General features: G+C 36.8%; 1 long non-coding RNA gene across 1 annotated transcript; it reads right to left on the bottom strand.

The window, feature by feature from the left end:
- Nucleotides 1-3,646: 3,646 nt before the first annotated feature.
- Nucleotides 3,647-4,418, bottom strand: LOC126185210 (uncharacterized). Its single transcript, XR_007536984.1, has 4 exons — nucleotides 4,345-4,418; nucleotides 4,095-4,264; nucleotides 3,883-4,012; nucleotides 3,647-3,789 (listed from the first exon to the last, which is right to left on the bottom strand). It is a non-coding gene; the product is annotated as an uncharacterized LOC126185210 (long non-coding RNA).
- Nucleotides 4,419-22,542: the final 18,124 nt, after the last annotated feature.

Here is a 22,542-nt window from a genome sequence, read left to right as displayed (position 1 = left end):
ATGATTGTGTCCATGTAGCATCCCATGGTGTATTATGATAAGCACAGCAAATGACCGTTGTCTGCACACTCCATTGTGTTGCTGAAGCACCAAATGAATAGGTTTGTGTTGTGCTTTTCGGCAAGGGGATGGCCCAGCTCTATTACTGGACACATTTTTAAATGAGATTTTCCATTATATCTTCAATAAGAAATACTTTTCATTTCTTGAACACACTGTCTGCCATGTGGCTGCAGGCAGCCACAGTAGAACTAGATGCCTGACACTACGTAGCCACTTGAGGCCACAGCAGAGCCTAGCACCTAGCACTGTGTGTCTGGCAGTGAAATATCCATCGGTAAGTGTGTGCCAGTCTGTGTGTTAAACTTCAGTGTTTTAACCAGTTGCAATTGTGTTACATTGTTTAAAAAATGTAATATATCTTCAGTTTGTGAAATTTTGTACAGTAATTACCTAGTCAGTACAGAGAGAGATAAGTGATAAAGTTTAACTCGGGTTGAATGGGAGCATGTTCCATTACAGTCAGGTACGCAAACCACTTGTTCCATTGCACATTGTGTGTAGTGGAGGCTTATTAAATCTATGGAGTGCTTTCTGCTTATAATAGTGCTAGAGCAACATTTATATCATCTCTCAGACCAATAACCCACCATAGTACTTCCTGAGGGTGAAATGCAACATTTACAGTGAGAATTCTGTTAACACCGTCTTGTGTTAAAGGATTTCCATTTTGGTTCTTTCAGGTAATGAGATACGAAGCCAAGCAGGCCCACTTATATAGATTTTTGTTTACTTTATGTTCTGGCTTCAATAGTGAAGGAAAATATTATTTAAAATAATATGAAGTACCACAATCAAAACGTTGCAGACTTTTTTTTATAACCCTTACCACATTGGTGCCAATGTTACACAGGAAAACATTAGTGGCCAATGATGAAACTGAAGTGCTTGTGGTATCTACAATTTGAAATGTAATATATCTCATAACATACAAGACAGATCAAGATTTGTTGTAAAAATTGGCAAATTGGATATAAAAGATCGTGAACTACAAAAGTAAAATAGATGAATTTTAGAACCATTATTTCTTAAGTTGTAACAGTGATACTCAGGACAGTTTATTTACAACTTGAAACATACCTATCATAGATTTACAACAAACTCACAACCATGAATTATTTGATAGAATGGTAGCAAGTTTTGCCGGGCTAACAACATTTCTAATAACATTCAGAATTAGTAGCCTTAAGTTATTGTCCCCAAAAAACACCATGCTGAATTACTGTCTACCTGGTGCCCATATGGTGGTACCAAAGAAGAATGGTAAGGTGAGCAAGAGTTTCCAGAAATACAAAAGGAAAGGGCAGGAGGACAATACCAGGTGTAGAAATTTCTCTGTAGTAAGCTCTGTATATGCCATTTTTAAAGTTCTAATCCTCTTGTGAAGTAAATAAACCTAAAAACTGTAAGTTTGTTAGGTTGGTTACATTTTTCAGGCACCATAATCAAACTACTTTACTTTCATATCTGTGGATTCTAGTGGGTAATTGCAAATGATTAAGAAAACTTCATAATTATTGATACCACATTGTTTTATTGTCTGTAATAGGAAATACATGGAGTTTAGTTTTCACTCGAAAAGGATAATTTTTCTTCATATGTCCAATTCACATACATAGTCCATGTGTGCTTACATAAATGCAAAACATTAAATACGTTGACATGTACAATAGCATAAACATTTTAAAAACATTAACAACTAGTCATTTTGAACAACAGATTGTGTGTAAGCTTAAAGGAACAATGCACACATAAGAGTATGCACTGAAAAATATGATTTGAAAATTGCTATTCCCTCTAATGTCACATTTAGCTCATATGATTCATTGCCAAAGGAAATGATACTTACATAATTGAATTTATTCATTCCAACATGTGTATTCTGACTACACAACAAATTATGAGCAATGTACATAAGTTTTTTGAGTTGATACTGTTTTATAAATGAAAAACCTTTTCTCAAATATTGTTTTACCACACAGATTAAACAACTTACACCCATGTGCTCAGAGCTTATTTGTTGTAAGGAAATCAGTGAGTGACCAGGATGCAATACAGAAACACACTTGCTGCAAATAAAACTTAACTAAAGTTTGTTCGTTAACACTTTCAGGGTTTGTGCAATTTTGTGTTGCTGGAACAGACCAAATCGGATGAACGTAATGCTTCACCGAACAGATAGTACAATTTATAGCCATATGTATCGGGCTCTGTTTGATTTGAAGAAAACTATTATTGACCAAGATGCATTAAGGAATCAAATTAATGGGTGGGAAACGGAATCGAAGGGTGAGAGATTTTTTTCAGACCGTTTACAGATGACAATGGAAAAGTGCAGCCATTGCTTTTTTGTTACCAGCACAAGTGGCAAAGGGAACTTTTGAAAAGGTATGATAGGGTTTAGGGTATGTTTGCTTGATGCAACATACAAGACAATGAAGTATGACATTCCATTATTTTTCTTGGTAGTGAGAGCTAATGTATGCTATTTAGTAGGTGGGATATTCTTCATTCAAGTAGAAAACACTGCATCAATTAAAGAGGCTCTAGAAATTTTCAAGGCACGGAACCCAGATTGGAATCCAGTTTCATGGGTTACAGATTTCTCTGAGCCTGAGGTATGGGCAATTAAAGGAACATTTCCAATGTCAAGGGTTTATCTTTGTTTACTTCATCGAAAGCAAGCCTGGCAATGGTGGCTTAGCAGAAAGAACAATTTAGATGTACCGGGAGATAGTGAGCAAATTCTGAAGCTGTGGGAAGAAATTGTAGAGTCACCATCTGAAGAACTGCAAAACAAAACCTTCAATCTCATGAATTATTAACTAGAAATTCTGGTGCACTTGATTATTTTAGTAAGCAATAGCTTTCAGTGTCTGAAAGATGGGTGAAGGCCTATGAGGACAAAGAGAATTTCTTCGCCAATATAACTACTACTAATGGTGTTGAATCACTAAATAAAAGAGTGAAATATTTTTTCTTAGACATTCAGCAGATATAACATTGACAGGTGTTGTTAAAGTTTTAATAAATGATTTCCTCCATAGCCTGTTTAAAAAATATTGTCTGAAGAATTCAGCTGTGAAATCTTACAGCAGAGAGATTCCTCACTTCTTGCATAACAAGTCACACGAATTTGTGAATCACGTAATGAAAATATATTCTTCAGCGCTCACTGGACTTACCAAAAGCTCAGTGAAATAAATGGGTGAGGGGTTATTTTGTGTAGAATGTGCTGAGGCCAAGGATTGTTACTATGTGGTGAATTCTGCAAAGCCTAATTGCACATGTGAATACTTCCATGCAAACATTTCTGCGCAATTTTCATTTATTACCCTGGCTGGGACTTTCATAAGTTGAATGACAGTTACAAGAACAGCCCTTTCATTTGTCTCGATGGGACCTTTGGGTTTGGCTCAAGCAGCAGTTGGTCTGAATCTGCCAGTCCTGTATTACAAAGGTCAGAGGATACCAGCAGTGGGGAGGCAGTAAACCAAGGCAGTGCCAATCCCAGAAACCCAACTTCATCAGAGGAACAAGATGAAAGGCAGTTAGCTAGGTTGGTTATATACCTGACCTACAGCACTATAAACATTAACAGACTTTGAGAATGTGTGCACTAGCTACATCTTATCCTGAGGATGATGTAATAGCATCATGATTAAAAAAAAAAAATCAGAAATTTGCCTTTCTGTCTTACTTGAACACCAAGGCCACTTCTGCAGCAACCTGTAACAATACAAAATTGTAAAATCATGTACAGTGAAGTGGTAAAATAACATGCTCCTAGAAATATAATTCAGAATCAGATACTATACTCACTTTTGTCTCCATGTGGTAATTTGTTCACTGTACAGAAAACCTGGAAAATTCAGCCATTTGTCTGAAACTGTAGCTGAGCACTCACTCATTTGTGTTCATTATATTTTCCCTTGGACTGATACGGTCTTGACTAAGTGCAGAAAGCAAAATTAATTGAAAAAAATTGCCTTGTAATAAGAATTCATGTAAATAAATCTTATCACATTACGCACCTTGATGATACACAACCAGGTAATGTGCCACAGCAACCTTATTTGTAACGGTAGGGACTACCGCACCTGGGTATGCATTGTGTGTCAATTACACTTTCCACGAGAGAAGGAGGTTCAGAGGAATGATCACAACATTGCCTCTCACTGCTGGGAGAAGACAGCTGTGTCACCTGAATGGGAATACAATGATTAACTTTAAAATAACTTGGCCTGCAAGTGATTTTAATCAAAAATCAATGCAGATACTGACATACCTTGATGTTTGCTTGTGGCTTGTCCATTGCTCCCATGCAATACAAAAGAACCAAAAAAGCGGATCTGAATGCTGCTTTTAAATGTGGCACAAGAATACAGAGTACCTGTGAACTGTGAAATAATGTAGTAAGCAAAAAAAGGGTAAACAATACATATTTAACATATTTAATGATGAAGCATATGTAACACGTTTAACTGCAAAAGGGGATAACTCCCACACCACCCACAGCTTTAAAATAAAAGATAGATTGCAATTCTTACCTATCACTACTGAAATCTATATATGACTGACAAGGTGTTGAGAAAAATTTCCTTTGCAATATAATAATCTGTATGTACACTGAGTAACTGTGGTAAATAGTACAGATTCATTCTACTTGATGCAGAGTACACATAACATGTCTAAGAATGGTAATATTATAACAACGCAAAGCCCAGGATGGAATAACAATTTTACACTTATCCATCTTGGCTTTCAGCCAAAGCTCCTTCATCTGAAATACAAATTAGACACACATTCTGGCCACAGTAGTGAGAGACATTGGACATGGGTGTGTATTTTTCTATTTCAGATGAAAGCCTTTGGGCTGAAAGCTGAGTTATCAATCTTTTCATTGTACCAATTTGTGAGAACATTTTGTATCCTTTTTGTAATGTTAATATTCTACTTCATTAAGTCTGCCACAATTGGGAAGTCCTCAATTAAAGCTATTAAAGCTGATCTTCAACAGACAATTTCTACTTTTTGGATAGTGAATGTCAAACATACTGTGTGAATTTGGAATTAGCAGCAACATGTCAGTTCGTCTTTAGCAAAGTGTAGAACACTGCCTGCCATGACATACAAATTTCATTGTAGTAAATTACAATTTACAGGATACGTTTATCAGCAGTGACTAAGGGCTTAACCCATTGTCTAATTATCAATCATCAAAGATCCTCTTGCAACACTGTCTAAATTGTTTACTCTATCTGCAAGGTTGCTTTCACCTCTTAACAAGTTGTTTTACAGAAGTAATTGCAGATGTAACACATGTCATTAAAATTTCAGTATGGAAAAAAATTGAACACTGTGTGTGACATGCCTTTTACCAAGCACCCCTATACTCTATACAATGGGTTGACAAAATATTAGGAGTTGCACACACAGAATGAGTGGTATCATGCAACACATTAATGTCTCCATTTTTTACGTACCTATCCCTGCACTTCAAAGGTCAATGAAAATGTCAGAGCTACTGAGGTAAATCTCTCCAAATAGGTGAGGCTCTATACCATCTCACTGTTAGAAATTAAAGGGGCAGGATAACAAATTAGGAGTAGCTCAAGGAGTGTGTGTTGATCTCTCAAGAAGATTGGCAAGCAGGGGGATAAGTAGCTACTGGAATGATACTACCAATGAAAATAGCAATACTTTAGTGATTAATGGATCTACAGACCAGAGCCTCAGACAAATTCGTATATGTATACACATATAGGTAGAATAATTGAATAATCTTTGGGAATTGTATATAACAGCCAATTGTGTGTCAGAGTAACTGTACAACAACATTTAGTCCATTCATGCACGTGATGAGGCATTAGATACTTAAGACAAGAGCTCCTTTCATCTGGCCACCACCAGACTGCGTACAGCAAATTCCACAACAGTGGCACAATAAAACTTTTAAGCGAAAAGATCTAAAATTGTACCCCATAGTACAGTACAAGAACCATGTAGATTGAGTCATCCCAGGTGCCTCTACCTTTCAGTAATTATAGTAATATGTAGTGAAAGGGGGGAAAACTGTATGAGAGATAAGGTGGAGGGAATGGGGGCAGGGAGAGAAAGAATTTGCTTACAGGAAGATTTATAAGGCACATGTTATTAGAAGAGGAAAAGTTTTTGGTAAGGTAGGACAAACTATGAGAGGAGGAAGGGGCAGCTGGCACTTGTGCAGACTAGACAATGGGTGTTATGTGGAAGCAGCCCAAGTTTTGAACCAACTATTGTGAAAAGTCTAGAACAGGGCCAGTGGCGTACTTATACCTTTCGCACAGGAATGTTTTCAGCACTCCTTGTGAAGTATAATGGAACAAAAGAGGGTGTGTCAGCTGTGTTATACAGCCAATCAGATAGCAGTAGGCAGACTACATGTTTCAATGTAATACATTTGAAAGAAAGGATGAAACATTGTTGTAAACAAGAATCATATATTTAACTGCTCCCTGTTTGAGTCACAGCTATTTAAACTGTGCTAGCATCTGAAAACTGAGTTCAGTGTCACAACCCAAGGTGTATTCGAGAAAGTAGTGAAATATTTTTCTCCTCTTGAGTTGGTATGCAATCAATGTACACAAGAACAATGAGTAAGTGGATCAATGTTTTTTGCTTAAATCATGGAAGACTGTAGGTGGAACGGTGCTTTTTAATATAGCACACATGCAACTATCAATGAATACTGATCCACCTACCTTCTTCCACGATGGAATTTAAAAAAAAATTGATCTTGTTACTCAAAGTGGAGGCTTATGCTGCACTTCCAGACGATTCCACCCACTTACTCTTTAAGAGTCATTTCACCATCACATCTGACATTTTCATGTCTCTGCAATTAATCCATGAGATATACACAAGCAGATGACATCATCATGCAGAACAATCACTGAAATCAGTAATTTATAGCTTGCGCCCCTTATCACAAAATATTTCTCAAAACTCATGAATACAATGAAAAACAGAAAACATAAAAATGCTTTACAATTTCAGTGCTAGAAGTATATTGTGTCTGTTCTTGTCTCTCATTGAATATGTCAAAGAATCATTCTTCTGGCTACGCAAAACTGTCGCTCGCCAACCAATGAGCAGTGGATAAGCACCATTTTGACTATCGCTGGCCCTGACCTAGATTTTAGCACCAATTATATAAAATCAAATTGGCTTCAGCAACTGGTTTATTAAATTTAAATAAATACTACTGGCTGTCTTGCTATGTTCATGCCTAACTGATTCAGGGGGCTGAGCTGTATTTTGTATTTTATTTATGTTCCTCTTTTAGTCCAGGGTGATTGGTATGGGCATCAATGCAAGTAAGTAGTTCTTTCAATGATTATAGCTGTAGTACATTAGTTTTAGAAAATGTATGCACAATAAATTTATTATGACTTACATATTCTTGGAGCTAAATTTGCTTCAGCAGAGAGGTAGGATACTTCAGATTGCAGCTGTTCAAGCAAAGCATGTTATCTTATACCTTCCATCCATTTTCATACAGTGTGATTACGAGACTTGGGAAGTATGTGGTACACCAAGAAGCTGAATTTCCCTCACAAAACATTATCAAAGCAAACACACACACACACACACACACACACACACACACACACACACACACAAAAACACACACCGCTTTTATGATCCTGATAATGGAAGACCACCGGCTTGTGGGTTTGACGATGTTAAATCGTCCACACATTCTCGAAGCCTCTTCAGTGTTCTAGCAATTGCTTCTCTGTTTTTACAGTTGTAGGTCAGGTTTATGACCTGCCTTGTTAATTCCCGTGCATCTTGCTCCTCTGATGAAGTTGAGCTTCTGGGATTGTCACTGCCTTGGTTTACTGCCTCCTCACTGCTGGTATCCTCTGAACTTTGTAATACAGGGCTGGCAGGTTCAGACCAACTGCTGCTTGAGCCAAACCCAAAGGTCTCATCGAGACAAATGAAAGGGCTGTTCTTGTAACTGTCATTCAACTTATGAAAGTCCCAGTCAGGGTAATAAATGAAAATTGTGCAGAATTGTTTGCATGGATATTTCCACCTTTGGAAGTCTTCACATGTGCAATTAGGCTTTGCAAAATTCACCACATAGTAACAATGTTTTCCTGTGTAACATTGGCACCAATGTGGTAAGGGTTATAAAAAAAAGTCTGCAACGTTTTGATTGTGGTACTTCATATTATTTTAAATAATATTTTCCTTCACTATTGAAGCCAGAACATAAAGTAAACAAAAATCTATATAAGTGGGCCTGCTTGGCTTCGTATCTCATTACCTGAAAGAACCAAAATGGAAATCCTTTAACACAAGACGGTGTTAACAGAATTCTCACTGTAAATGTTGCATTTCACCCTCAGGAAGTACTATGGTGGGTTATTGGTCTGAGAGATGATATAAATGTTGCTCTAGCACTATTATAAGCAGAAAGCACTCCATAGATTTAATAAGCCTCCACTACACACAATGTGCAATGGAACAAGTGGTTTGCGTACCTGACTGTAATGGAACATGCTCCCATTCAACCCGAGTTAAACTTTATCACTTATCTCTCTCTGTACTGACTAGGTAATTACTGTACAAAATTTCACAAACTGAAGATATATTACATTTTTTAAACAATGTAACACAATTGCAACTGGTTAAAACACTGAAGTTTAACACACAGACTGGCACACACTTACCGATGGATATTTCACTGCCAGACACACAGTGCTAGGTGCTAGGCTCTGCTGTGGCCTCAAGTGGCTACGTAGTGTCAGGCATCTAGTTCTACTGTGGCTGCCTGCAGCCACATGGCAGACAGTGTGTTCAAGAAATGAAAAGTATTTCTTATTGAAGATATAATGGAAAATCTCATTTAAAAATGTGTCCAGTAATAGAGCTGGGCCATCCCCTTGCCGAAAAGCACAACACAAACCTATTCATTTGGTGCTTCAGCAACACAATGGAGTGTGCAGACAACGGTCATTTGCTGTGCTTATCATAATACACCATGGGATGCTACATGGACACAATCATGTAGGCCATTATTGTAGCCTGGATGTGCAATTATTGTGTGCAAACATGTATAGATGTAAAAAAAATTAACAAATGATGGCACTCTAGCAATTTTAGGCCTGTACACAGATGAAAATCGATGGTATGCTGGTGAGAGCTGGCAGTTTATGAATCACACATATATCTGTACAGTACATGTATGGTTAAGAAACATACCTGCTACACCTAGTACTAAAAGAGAAATAATGTTGTGGGGAGTTTTTAATGTATGTTATTTAACTGAAAGTGCTAAGAAAGACCTTAGTTGTTCAGTGTTTTTGCAGTTTAGAACCAGTTAGAGAGGTACAGTGAAAAATCTGTAACCATAAACTCTATCTTATGACAGTCTCATGTATATAGAGTACTGACAGTTTAATATTAAACATGCATAGATGAGTTTTCATCACAATTTCAAGAGGTATTTCCACAATCACCAAAAAATTGCCAATCTTCATAAATGATGGATTAAGGAAAACAATCGTTAATGCAAAAAAGGAGCTTAATATTACTATTTCAGTATCTAAGATGACAAAATTATTTGCTTCAAATTGTAGCAATGGTTAGTACTTCAAAAGGAAACTGATGCCTGAAAAATAATGAAAACTCCTTTGGAAACACAGCAGAGAAGCCCATCCCCATGAAAGTCTGTCCTCCCCTACCCTGGCCATTGCTGTCTTGATCTGCATCCCTTCCTCCATGCCATTCTGTAAAAGTGCAGCTAGGAGCTTTGTCCATACGGGCTTTTGGTTCCCTCATCTCCATGAACATGCAAATATGGTCAAAGGCTTAGGATAAAGAGTATTCTGTGCACCCACTGTTTACTGTTACCCTTAATCTCGGTACAGTGCTTGCCAGTGTCTCATGCTAACAGTTATCAAACATAATTTTAATCACAATAAATAAAACAGAGAATGATTGACACCAGACTGAATTGAACATTTGATATTCTACTACATTTGTAGAGGAGACCAAGCTCTGCAACTTTTGCTTTCATGCCACGAAGTTGACTATGGTTTTATGCCATCGAAGAATAAAGGTCCTCAGTGTCCTAGCACAAAATACTCCGTCACAAGTGTGGCTAAAACGACTGCAAATAACCTTTCTATGACTGAGGGAATGGCAATGAACAACATCTACTAAATTCTGTGGGGGTGCACAGAAAAAACAATACTAAAACAATGTTGTCACTCTATTAAAAGAGTCTCCAATATCAGTATCTGGATGCAAACAAATGAAGCATACTTGTATGGGCTACCAAGCTATTTTCGAAATAAGCTAACTACTTTCCATTCAGTATTAGCATATGAGGATACATTCCAAATAGAGATGAGCAATTTATAAATGATACAGTACACAAAAAGAAATTCAGTGATGTACTTTTTTTAAACAATACGAATTGTTGCTGTTTACAAAATCCACCCTGCCCCTCAGGGTAAAAAAGGTTCAGAAGCTGCAAATATTATGCCAAGCAAATCACACAGTTACCTCAATATTTAGTTTGTGAAATATGTGTAATCTCCTACTACCACTCAGGTAGCCATATATTATTTCCACTTTTTATTAACACATTATTGCACACTATTGGTACAGTTCTATATGTATGGAGCCATGATTGAGTGTCGCTGGAGACAGTACACTGCTCTTAATGAAAACAGTAGAATAATACATACATTTTCAGAAAAATAGCATTCACATGAGAGTACCGGTAATTGTTTCATAATTTATTTACATTTCTTTTTAATTAGTCCTTTTTTTAAAAATAGTTGTCTGAACATCCACGTTCAATTCTGAAATTGCGGATACGGCGTGGGAATGGATGTTCTAAATGATGTGCTGACACGAGTCATTTCATATATTCAGCAGCAAATATAGAGAAAGAACTCTTTGAGTCTGTGACAACTTTCGTTTTTTAATCAGACTTTGGTGAATATGTTGCAACAAACCAATTAACGCGTTTTTCGATTCTATGTGCAATTTTCTGGAGTACTCTGTTACTATGGCACATCATTAATCAACTAGGGAAAGCACATAAAATTTGGCAAATATAACTGGAAGACATGTCGTACGCATATTTTGCCACGGATGAACGAACAGACACAGTATAGTTTATTAGAATACAAGAGAAAACACTCTTATCCACATGTTAACTACGTAGTTTTATTGCGTGGTTAACACACAGTCCCCCTCCTCGGACACTCCGTTTGAGACTGTACCCGAACGGCCTTGGCTGGCCTAAACTTTCACGTCAACTCGATTTGTACTCGGCGATCGACGTATCGACATACTTCGAGAACGCTGGGCTACGTCATTTTGACGTCACTTCCTTAGCCCGTTCGGGTGAAACGAAGCTTTCCCGTTGCCTGTGTCTATGTGCCTGTGGTTCTGTCAGTGTGATCATGTGATGTATCTGACCCCAGGAATGTGTCAATAAAGTTTCCCCTTCCTGGGACAATGAATTCACTTTGTTCTTATTTCAATTTCCAGGAGTGTATATTTCTACGATTTTACATCTGTCCTTGTTATGGTAAGATGGCGGGAAGTGTAAACTGGGAGTGTGTTAGCTCTACAAATATAAACGTAAATTGAACGAAAAATGTACGACATACTTAAAAATCAGTGAATACTGCAATCGTAAATGCATTGTGCGTGATATAACAACTCAAGTGCCTTGAAATTCGGTCTAGAAATAGCGAACTACTGGTATGTATATGAAGTCAGTCAAAAGAAATGGCTCACGAGTGTGATGTGCGCAATGTTCTAACACACGGAAATACAGCCGTTGAAAGTGAAAATATACCATGTAAAAATGTGTAACAGATATTGAACATTGAAAAGTGTATCATAAGTATGTCAGGAGCGATTAACACTTTAAAGAATGATCTAACGAAACTTTGAAATGAAAATACCGAACTGTTAGGTTATCTGAAATCGAGTGCACCAATAAAAACAAAAACCAACAAAACCTGTAAATAGTGACAAAGAAATGCAGCATGAATGGACCAGAAGCAAAAATACTACAGCGAAGGAGAAGTGCTTGTGTTACGAAGTGCCCTGACAAAACCAACAGCGTTATTACAAATGAAAACTGCCAAAAAAGCGATCGACGAGTGCCCCAAAAATGGTACACAGTGTTAACAAGAGACAGAACGTATTAATTCTTTCTGACAGTCATGGTCGTCACTGTCCAAAAATTATGACCAGTTCTCAAGATCAAAAACACTACATCTCTTCTGTAATAAAACCTAATGCACGGTTAAAGGACGTGGTTTGTAGCATAGACGAAAGAATATACGAAAAATGACAGTGTCATCATTCTAGGTGGGACAAACGACATCCAAAAGGAATTTCAGGCTTTCAAATGTGCCTTAATAGATTCTCATCATAAGACAATCCACACAAAAGTTATCTTATGCACAATTCTATACAGATACGATGTACCAAAACTGAACAACATAATCTATGCTGCAAACGAATTCTCAGTGAGGACTGCAAAAATTTATGAGCATGTAATAGTAATGGACGTCAATATATTCCTCAGTAAAAGCGGTTACACAAAGCATGGATTTCACTTGCGAATTGAAGGCAAAGAGAAATTATGGAGACATTTACAACTAGCAGTAGGTGCCAGTCTGCAAATACCGGCTCTAACATAGATACAATGTGAAGACCTTTCAGCAAATATGACAGTGAAAACACAAGAAAAATCAGCAGCAGAAACGAACTCATCCAACTCGATAGTTATGAAAGAAAAACGAGGAGGCGCAAAAAAGAACTGTATTACACCTTCATCACTCTAAGAAGACACAGCGAAACAAAACTGCCACGACTAAACCAGGCTGTGATACCGGCAAAAGCATCTAACCCAAAAAAAAGCAGCAGAACCAAGTTCCACACCTGAAGATATTCAAGATACAACAAGAAGAACTGGGCACTGGAAACCGGAAGCAGTACCTACAGGAGACCCACTAAGGATATCAGCAGATCCAGTCTCGAAAGTATCACCAAGGACACCTAATTTTACATGTATCAGTGAACACCAACAATCAACTACTACCACCCCAGCAACAGGAGGAAGTTCAGCAATTCCAGTGAGAATAAATGTAAGGCTACCATGTCATCTAGCCGGCCGGGGTGGTCGAGCGGTTCAAGCCGCTACAGTCTGGGACCACGCGACCGCAGGGTCGCAGGTTCGAATCCTGACTGGCATGGATGTATGTGATGTCCTTAGGTTAGTTAGGTTTAAGTAGTTCTAAGTTCTAGGGGACTGATGACTTTAGAAGATAAGTCCCATAGTGCATGGAGCCATTTGAACCATGTTGTCTACAAGATTTTTTATTCCCAAAAAGCTACAAGACCAAATTAGGACAACTAGTGCACCTATCAACACCCTCTCCAGTAGCAGTCCTTGCAGCAAAAACAGAAACCACCTCAATGACACAAATAAATTGACCAGAGAGTTGGAGAACTACCGCTTTTCACCACCAGGACATTTTCTTATGACCAATGGAAAAAAAACCAACTCATGCTTCTAGATGAGAATGAAGATTTCCCACAAAATTTAAATTCAGGAATAAAGGTAAGTGGTCAACCAAGTACAATCAGAAAAACCTAAAATCTCACCAGGTCACTCTTCTTCATCAGAATACACAGTCACTTAGGAATAAAGTAAGAGAGCTTGAAAGCTTGCTATCAAGTGAACTCAGATATGTTAATATACTGTGCTTAACTGAACATTGGCTGATAGAAAATGAGTTAAAGACAGTGATAATAACGGATTATGTGTTAGCAGCACAAACTTTCATAAATCAGTTTACACATTGTAATGGTCGCCTGGTCGTAGATATTGCTAATTGCTATAATCGCACTATTTCACTCCCCTTTACGGAGCTTGTTAGCACTTGATGTTAGGTTGGCGCCATTGCAATGCATTGTAGTACTCACTGCTGCTTGCTGGATCGCTGCTGTGTCTCTATGTTGATGCTGGCTCTAAATCTGGTTGTCTAGGGTTAAAACCATGAGGTCCCGTGTTTTTTATGTGCTTTTGACGATAAAGAATGAACTAAACCAACAAATATGTAAACTTCAAATATTTATTTCTCTGGTGGCCATCTTAATTCCACTGCCCACCAAAGACTAAGACACAACACAACTTCCTTTACATGTTCTTTGCATTGTTTATCCACCTCAAACAATAACACACTAACACACTGTACCAAAGTGACATTCCGACTGCTTTTTCGACCTTTCTTGCTGCTCGTATTTATAACATTGTCAAAGAACTACTAAAAAGAGATATAGTTTACAAGTCACATGTACATCTGTTATCATAATTTGTGCAGAAAAGTTATTAATTTGCATCGAGTGACATAATTTAACATGTTATTAAAACGACAGACAGATTTGTTGACTTGACAGAATAATTCTTTGTTACAAAAAGGCCGTTTTTTAGAAGTTTGTCAATTGACTTCTCTAATTTGCATAAATAAGTAATTAACATGAATTATTAAGAAATACATTGGTTTTCGTCTAAAACAGGATTGATTTCGTGAATACTAAGTGAAACCGCTCCTAGTGAACAAATAGGTTTCACTGGGTGATTTTTATTTAAGGAGATCCAAAATACCTAAGTTGTACACTATTTTTCGTACTTCATATTCATTATTTAAGATGAACTCAGTGTTTTTACATGATGACATTTGCTGTATCAGTGATCAAGTGATATTAACTTTTGTGTGGGTTAGTTATTCAGTATAATTTAATGGGTTGACTGTTTATGGAGACATGTTACGCAATCATTGTTAACATACACAACAACTTCTCTATAATCATAAATACTCGTTAAGCTGGTTGAATTTGGAGGGTATCGCATACTTCGGTACAGTAAAGCCTTTAATATGTTCCGTTACAACATGGAGGGAACTGCATATACATAAAGAAAGATATCGAATTCAATAACTTGGACAATGTTGAAACCTTAAAGATTCAGCAAGATTTTGAAATATCAGGCATAGAAATTCCAGCATTCAAGTTAGGCTAATTTTAATATGTTTATATAGACCTCCACATACCCACCAAAAAAAATTCAACACTCGGCTTGATACTTTACTAAATAAAGTAGTGACAAATCGAAAAACAGTTCTTATATGTGGAGACCGAAATGTACACTTTAATAAGGGAAGAAATTCAAAATCTGAGCCGATGAACATGTTAACAGCCAATAATTTGGAGATTACAGTCCACTCCCCTACATGTGAAACGAATCATTCTAGTACTACCATAGACCTAATAATAATTAGCTCCAAAACAAAATATAAATCAGTTGTAATTAAAGCCGGACTGCCAGGCCATCATGCAAAGGCTATAAGCTTTTGTGTAAACACTAATCCATCCCATAATTATATGAGGGACACTACACACATGGCCCAAACTTTCAATAATACTGCAGTGCAAACATTCCATAATTATCTCCAACAAGAATCATGGGAGATAGTGTATAGTATAGAAAATATTTCTGATAAATTTCAGACATTCATGAATATTTTTAAATCTTATTTTGATCTTCCTTTTCCATTGAAAGCCTAAACAACCCTAACCACTAAAAGCAGCAAGTGGATTACTAGTGGTGTATAAGGAAATCTTGTGCTAGAAAACGCTACCTTCACAATATTGCAAGAAGCAACAACACAACTCAGGAGTTTGATAGTTACTTTAAAAAATATAAATCTATCTTAAATAAAATAATAAAGGAGGCAAAGAAATGAGACAATGACAAATACATAGAAGATGCTTCAAACAGAGCCAAAGTAATCTGGCAAGTTGTAAAGAAAGAAACCAAATCTTACTAAAATAGAGTTAATAATATAGTATTAAAGGCTGCCCTGGAAAACATTAATAACCCACCGAAAGTAGCTAATATGTTTAATAACTATTTTATAAATGTAACAGAGAAACTACTACAACAGACTTCTAATAGAAAGCAGGATACAGAAACAGGGAAAAAGTCTCAAGCAGATCAATGTTTCTGTACCTAACAAATCTGGAAGTAGTACAGGTTACAATAATAAGCCTCAAAATGAAACAATCTGCAGGTGTAGATGATACACCTGATTTCATTATAAAGGAGTGTGGGGACTTTATTAGTGGGCTCTTAACTCACCTATGTAAACTATCTTTTGCTACAGGAACTTTTCCTTCATGTTTGAAAATAGCAAAAGTAAAGCCATTATACAAGAAATGAACCAAACATGATATTTCCAACTACAGACCAGGGGCACTTCTGTCTCTTTTCTCAAAAATATTAGAAAGGCTTTTCAATAACAGGCTACCAGACTTCTTAGAGGACTATGGCATTCTGTGAGAATCTCAACATGGATTTAGAGCAAACTGCTGAACCGAATCAGCAGTTCACTCCTTTCTATTAGAGACACTGATAGTATTAGACAACAACAAAATTACCATGGGCATATTTTTAGATTCATCAAAGGCATTTGACACCATAAATCATAACAAATTGCTACACAAGCTAGAAAATCTTGGCAATAGGGGAACAGCTAACAACTGGCTCAGCTCTTATTTTAAGAACAGGGAACAATATGTGGAAATAGATCAAGAAAGGGACAATGTCATTAGGAAATATAATGCCAAGCTACTGACTGTTAAATATGGAGTGCCACAAGAAACAGTAATGGGTCCTGTTCTGTTCTTACTCTATGTAAATGACCTAAACATAAGCAATGACAGCAGTAAAATATTTCTATTTGATGATGATACGAATGTTCTAATTACAGGAAACTCAGAAGAAACACTTGTAAAAAACCTGAAAGAAGCCACTAACAGGCTAACATGTTACTTTGATGACAATGGCTTAATAATAAACACTGAAAAAACTGAAGCTATGGATACACACACAGCACAAACAAAAAATCTGATATCATCCAATCTAGAGCTCTATGGACAGACAATCGCCAAAACAGCCTGTACCAAATTTCTTGGACTTCATCTATAAGACAACTTGAAATGGAAAGCACATATTGAGCAAATGGACAAAAAATTAAGTACTTCTTGTTTTGTGTTACATACATGAAAAAGTTGTACCAGCTAAAACACCCCCCAGCGTGTATACTATGTAGTTGTACACTCTCAACTCCGGTATGGGATTATGTGCTGGGGAAATTCTGGAGATGCCATCAAAACATTGAAAATTCAAAAAACAAATTATAAAAATAATGGAAGGGGTAGATAATCACAAGTCATGTAGACTATTGTTTTAAAAAAGGATGATCCTGCCACATTTTTGCATATATATATATATACTTGAAAATATAATGTAGTTAAAGCAAAACTTACAAACAAAGAGACCACTCATACCTCAAAATCACACAATACACAGCTATGATACAAGACAAAAATTGGATGTACATGGTCAAAGCGCCAACACAAAATTATTTCAAAATGACCTTATCCATCCTAGTATCAAGCTATACAAACAATACCAGGTACCATTAAACACATACAAAACAATCTTCACTTCAAAACAAAACTGAAGTTGTACTTGGTTGATCACTGCTTTTACACAGTAATTGAATACCTACAAAACTAAATTTTTCTGCATTAACCAAATGTAGTCTCATTCAGAAGAACATTTGTATTTTATCTATGTGCATATAGTGTAATAACATTTATTTAGTTATTGATCATGAATTGATATATTAATATGAGTTATTTATGTACAAATATATATTATATGTAAAACTGTTAATAGTAACATAAAAATCCAAATATCTCTTGCACATTGTGCAGCTGTGGATGTAAATGGATGAATAAATCAATAAAATCAAAATATCTTTCTCAATAATTCTATTAGTGTATTAGTATTTTTTCTACTTCGTGCAACAGAGACAAGACAATGTTTGGTGGGGCTGTGTTAACAGTATTTTCTTGCACAACAAGAGCAGAACTAGTTTCTACATCTGAATGTTCCTCTTCAATAACTGGACTAAGTATGCTGCTAATTTTATTTACTATGCCGTCCAAAGAATTATTTGCTTCAGTAAGTTGGTTGCTTGTTTGTTCACTGTTAGCCTCCAAAATTCATTTTAATTTTTTCCAGTTTCAAATATAAATGGTCACTGTTTTTTTGCACTATACCTTGTAGTTCTGTTTTTAAAGGGTGGGTGTTGGGTTTCATTTGGTCCCTATTAGCTTTCATTTCTGTTTGCATCCCTCCCATTTTCCAATTATTATTATTGTTACTATGTCATTCTGATCACGTTTTCTCTCAGCTTGCACATCATATGAATTGCCAAAAATACCTTGACCTACATCTAAGATCCCCTGGAGCTTCATTTCCTGTATTCTTTATTTTCATTCATTTTAACATTATTATAAAGTACTTTGTTCCAAAGAGAACTGAGTTTTCTAAAGTCTGAGCACTTTGCTCGTTTTTTGTTCTGTAGTCTCATGCACAAGTTGTCAGGTTGTGTCTTGATTGACAATCTAGCCAGAGTAGCTGGAAATACTTGTCGCCTGTGGATTAGATGTGTCTTTTGTGCAAATGTGTTTGTTTCCCTTTCTTTCCTGAAGAACACTTTGGAACAATCCTTAATGTATAACCGTCATTTTGTTATTCATGTGTGCAACTTTGAGTGTCATCTTTACTGTGAGTAGCTATCTATACTTTTCATAATTGTTGTTTCTTGTTTTTCATTTACTTGTGTTCTGTCTACAAGTAAAATGCTTTTACAATCTCCAATCAAAGATCCAAGTCTCTTCAGTGAATTTTATTGTGTGCATCATAAATATATATATTCTGGTGATGTTTGTCTGAACTCAGATAACTTATAGTGTCTCAGTCAAAAATGTATATGATCCTGGCAAGAACACTTACGTATAATGACCTTCGCTTACTATATTAATTAGAAAATTGTTAAATCTCTTCACAACATTGAAAAATAGTGTAGAATGTTTTTATAGCAATGTACTTCGAATATTAAGGGAGCTAACGCTTTACACTTCATTAAAAATTTCACTCAACTTCAAGATGGTGTTGGTGTGTAGAGACTTTAATATAGTGCATAGTTTGAATATCATTGATTAACTTCAGCACGTTTGGCAACAAATCACGAAGCACATTTTTTTCACTATGCAAATAACAATCACATGCAGTGTTTCAAGATTCAGTACACAAGAGTGATACACATGACTTAAGACCGCTTGCATTGTCCCATATGACAATGATCTTCACTCATCTTTAAGATATCAAATCCAAAATGAGTCTGTTGCAGTTACTCCCAGGGGACAAAGAACAAGAAATGCAATTTTTTTCATGAACCTGCCAGAACCTCCAATGAGACAATACAATACTAGTATGACTTCCAGTTTTATATTCTACAACATTCTTAATGTACTAAGTATTTTTTTGTGAATATATACTTCTTTGAAGGTTTTTAAGGGTAGCAGCCCTTGATAATATTTATAAAATGTCCACAATATTCAGCCTGTGTTTTGGTTTATGTGAGATTTTTAAGTGCTTAATCATGACTTCAATTTGTGTAAAGTTGTTGGTAACAATAGACCATAGAAGCCAATTATTAAAAGCCCAAACTACTTCCACTGATGCTGATGTGAGACAAATCAAGAACTTATTACATTACTTAAAACATCTGCACCAAAAATTCGAACACAATTTTCCCCATTCCTAAAGTTACTGCCAATGAAATTAATACTGATTCTGAATTTTCAGAGGTGCACACTAAAAAGAGGAAATAATTTCATCTTGGAACCCAGAATGAAGTGGCAGATGTAAATTCAGAAGATCTATTGAAGATATTTTTTGTCATTGGCAACTTGAGAACCTGATATGAAACTGTGTAGATTTTAGATGAAACATTTGGGTTCTTATGGAAATCACTCGTGATTGGTCAGAGAGATATGTTGTTGTTGTTGTTGTCTTCAGTCCTGAGACTGGTTTGATGCAGCTCTCCATCCTACTCTATCCTGTGCAAGCTTCTTCATCTCCCAGTACCTACTGCAACCTACATCCTTCTGAATCTGCTTAGTGTATTCATCTCTTGGTCTCCCCCTGCGATTTTTACCCTCCACGCTGCCTTCCAATACTAAATTGGTGATCCCTTGATGCCTCAAAACATGTCCTACCCACCGATCCCTTCTTCTGGTCAAGTTGTGCCACAAACTTCTCTTCTCCCCAATCCTATTCAATACTTCCTCATTAGTTATGTGATCTACCCATCTAATCTTCAGCATTCTACTGTAGCACCACATTTCAAAAGCTTCTATTCTCTTCTTGTCCAAACTATTTACCATCCATGTTTCACTTCCATACATGGCTACACTCCATACAAATACTTTCAGAAATGACTTCCTGACACTTAAATCTATACTCGATGTTAACAAATTTCTCTTCTTCAGAAACGCTTTCCTTGCCGTTGCCAGTGTACATTTTATATCCTCTCTACTTCGACCATCATCAGTTATTTTGCTCCCCAAATAGCAAAACTCCTTTACTACTTTACGTGTCTCATTTCCTAATCTAATTCCCTCAGCATCACCCGACTTAATTCGACTATATTCCATCATCCTCGTTTTGCTTTTCTTGATGTTCATCTTATATCCTCCTTTCAAGACACTGTCCATTCCGTTCAACTGCTCTTCCAAGTCCTTTGCTGTCTCTGACAGAATTACAATGTCATCGGCGAACCTCAAAGTTTTTACATCTTCTCCATGAATTTTAATACCTACTCCGAATTTTTCTTTTGTTTCCTTTACTGCTTGCTCAATATACAGATTGAATAACATTGGGGAGAGGGTACAACCCTGTCTCACTCCCTTCCCAACCGCTGCTTCCCTCTCATGCCCCTCGACTCTTATAACTGCCATCTGTTTTCTGTACAAATTGTAAATAGCCTTTCGCTCCCTGTATTTTACCCCTGCCACCTTTAGAATTTGAAAGAGAGTATTCCAGTCAACATTGTCAAAAGCTTTCTCTAAGTCTACAAATGCTAGAAACGTAGGTTTGCCTTTCCTTAATCTTTCTTCTAAGATAAGTCGTAAGGTCAGTATTGCCTCACGTGTTCCAGTATTTCTACGGAATCCAAACTGATCTTCCCCGAGGTCGGCTTCTACTAGTTTTTCCATTCGTCTGTAAAGAATTCGTGTTAGTATTTTGCAGCTGTGGCTTATTAAACTGATTGTTCGGTAATTTTCACATCTGTCAACACCTGCTTTCTTTGGGATTGGAATTATTACATTCTTCTCGAAGTCTGAGGGTATTTCGCCTGTTTCATACATCTTGCTCACCAGATGGTAGAGTTTTGTCAGGACTGGCTCTCCCAAGGCCGTCAGTAGTTCTACTGGAATGTTGTCTACTCCGGGGGCCTTGTTTCGACTCAGGTCTTTCAGTGCTCTGTCAAACTCTTCACGAAGTATCGTATCTCCCATTTCATCTTCACCTACATCCTCTTCCATTTCCATAATATTGTCCTCAAGTACATCGCCCTTGTATAGACCCTCTATATACTCCTTCCACCTTTCTGCTTTCCCTTCTTTGCTTAGAACTGGGTTTCCATCTGAGCTCTTGATGTTCATACAAGTGGTTCTCTTATCTCCAAAGGTCTCTTTAATTTTCCTGTAGGCAGTATCTATCGTACCCCTAGTGAGATAAGCCTCTACATCCTTACATTTGTCCTCTAGCCATCCCTGCTTAGCCATTCTGCACTTCCTGTCGATCTCATTTTTGAGACGTTTGTATTCCTTTTTGCCTGCTTCTTTTACTGCATTTTTATATTTTCTCCTTTCATCAATTAAATTCAATATTTCTTCTGTTACCCAAGGATTTCTACTAGCCCTCGTCTTTTTACCTACTTGATCCTCTGCTGCCTTCACTACTTCATCCCTCAAAGCTACCCATTCTTCTTCTACTGTATTTCTTTCCCCCATTCCTGTCAATTGTTCCCTTATGCTCTCCCTGAAACTCTGTACAACCTGTGGTTTAGTCAGTTTATCCAGGTCCCATCTCCTTAAATTCCCACCTTTTTGCAGTTTCTTCAGTTTTAATCTACAGGTCATAACCAATAGATTGTGGTCAGAGTCCATATCTGCCCCTGGAAATGTCTTACAATTTAAAACCTGGTTCCTAAATCTCTGTCTTACCATTATATAATCTATCTGATACCTTTTAGTATCTCCAGGGTTCTTCCATGTATACAACCTTCTATCATGATTCTTAAACCAAGTGTTAGCTATGATTAAGTTGTGCTCTGTGCAAAATTCTACCAGGCGGCTTCCTCTCTCATTTCTTAGCCCCAATCCATATTCACCTACTACGTTTCCTTCTCTCCCTTTTCCTACACTCGAATTCCAGTCACCCATGACTATTAAATTTTC

The sequence above is a fragment of the Schistocerca cancellata genome, chromosome 4 (assembly GCF_023864275.1).
Source record: "Schistocerca cancellata isolate TAMUIC-IGC-003103 chromosome 4, iqSchCanc2.1, whole genome shotgun sequence".
In the NCBI taxonomy this organism is placed as follows: domain Eukaryota; kingdom Metazoa; phylum Arthropoda; class Insecta; order Orthoptera; family Acrididae; genus Schistocerca; species Schistocerca cancellata.
The sequence above is the reverse complement of the archived record's forward strand: the minus strand, read 5'-3'. Positions and strand labels throughout refer to the sequence as shown.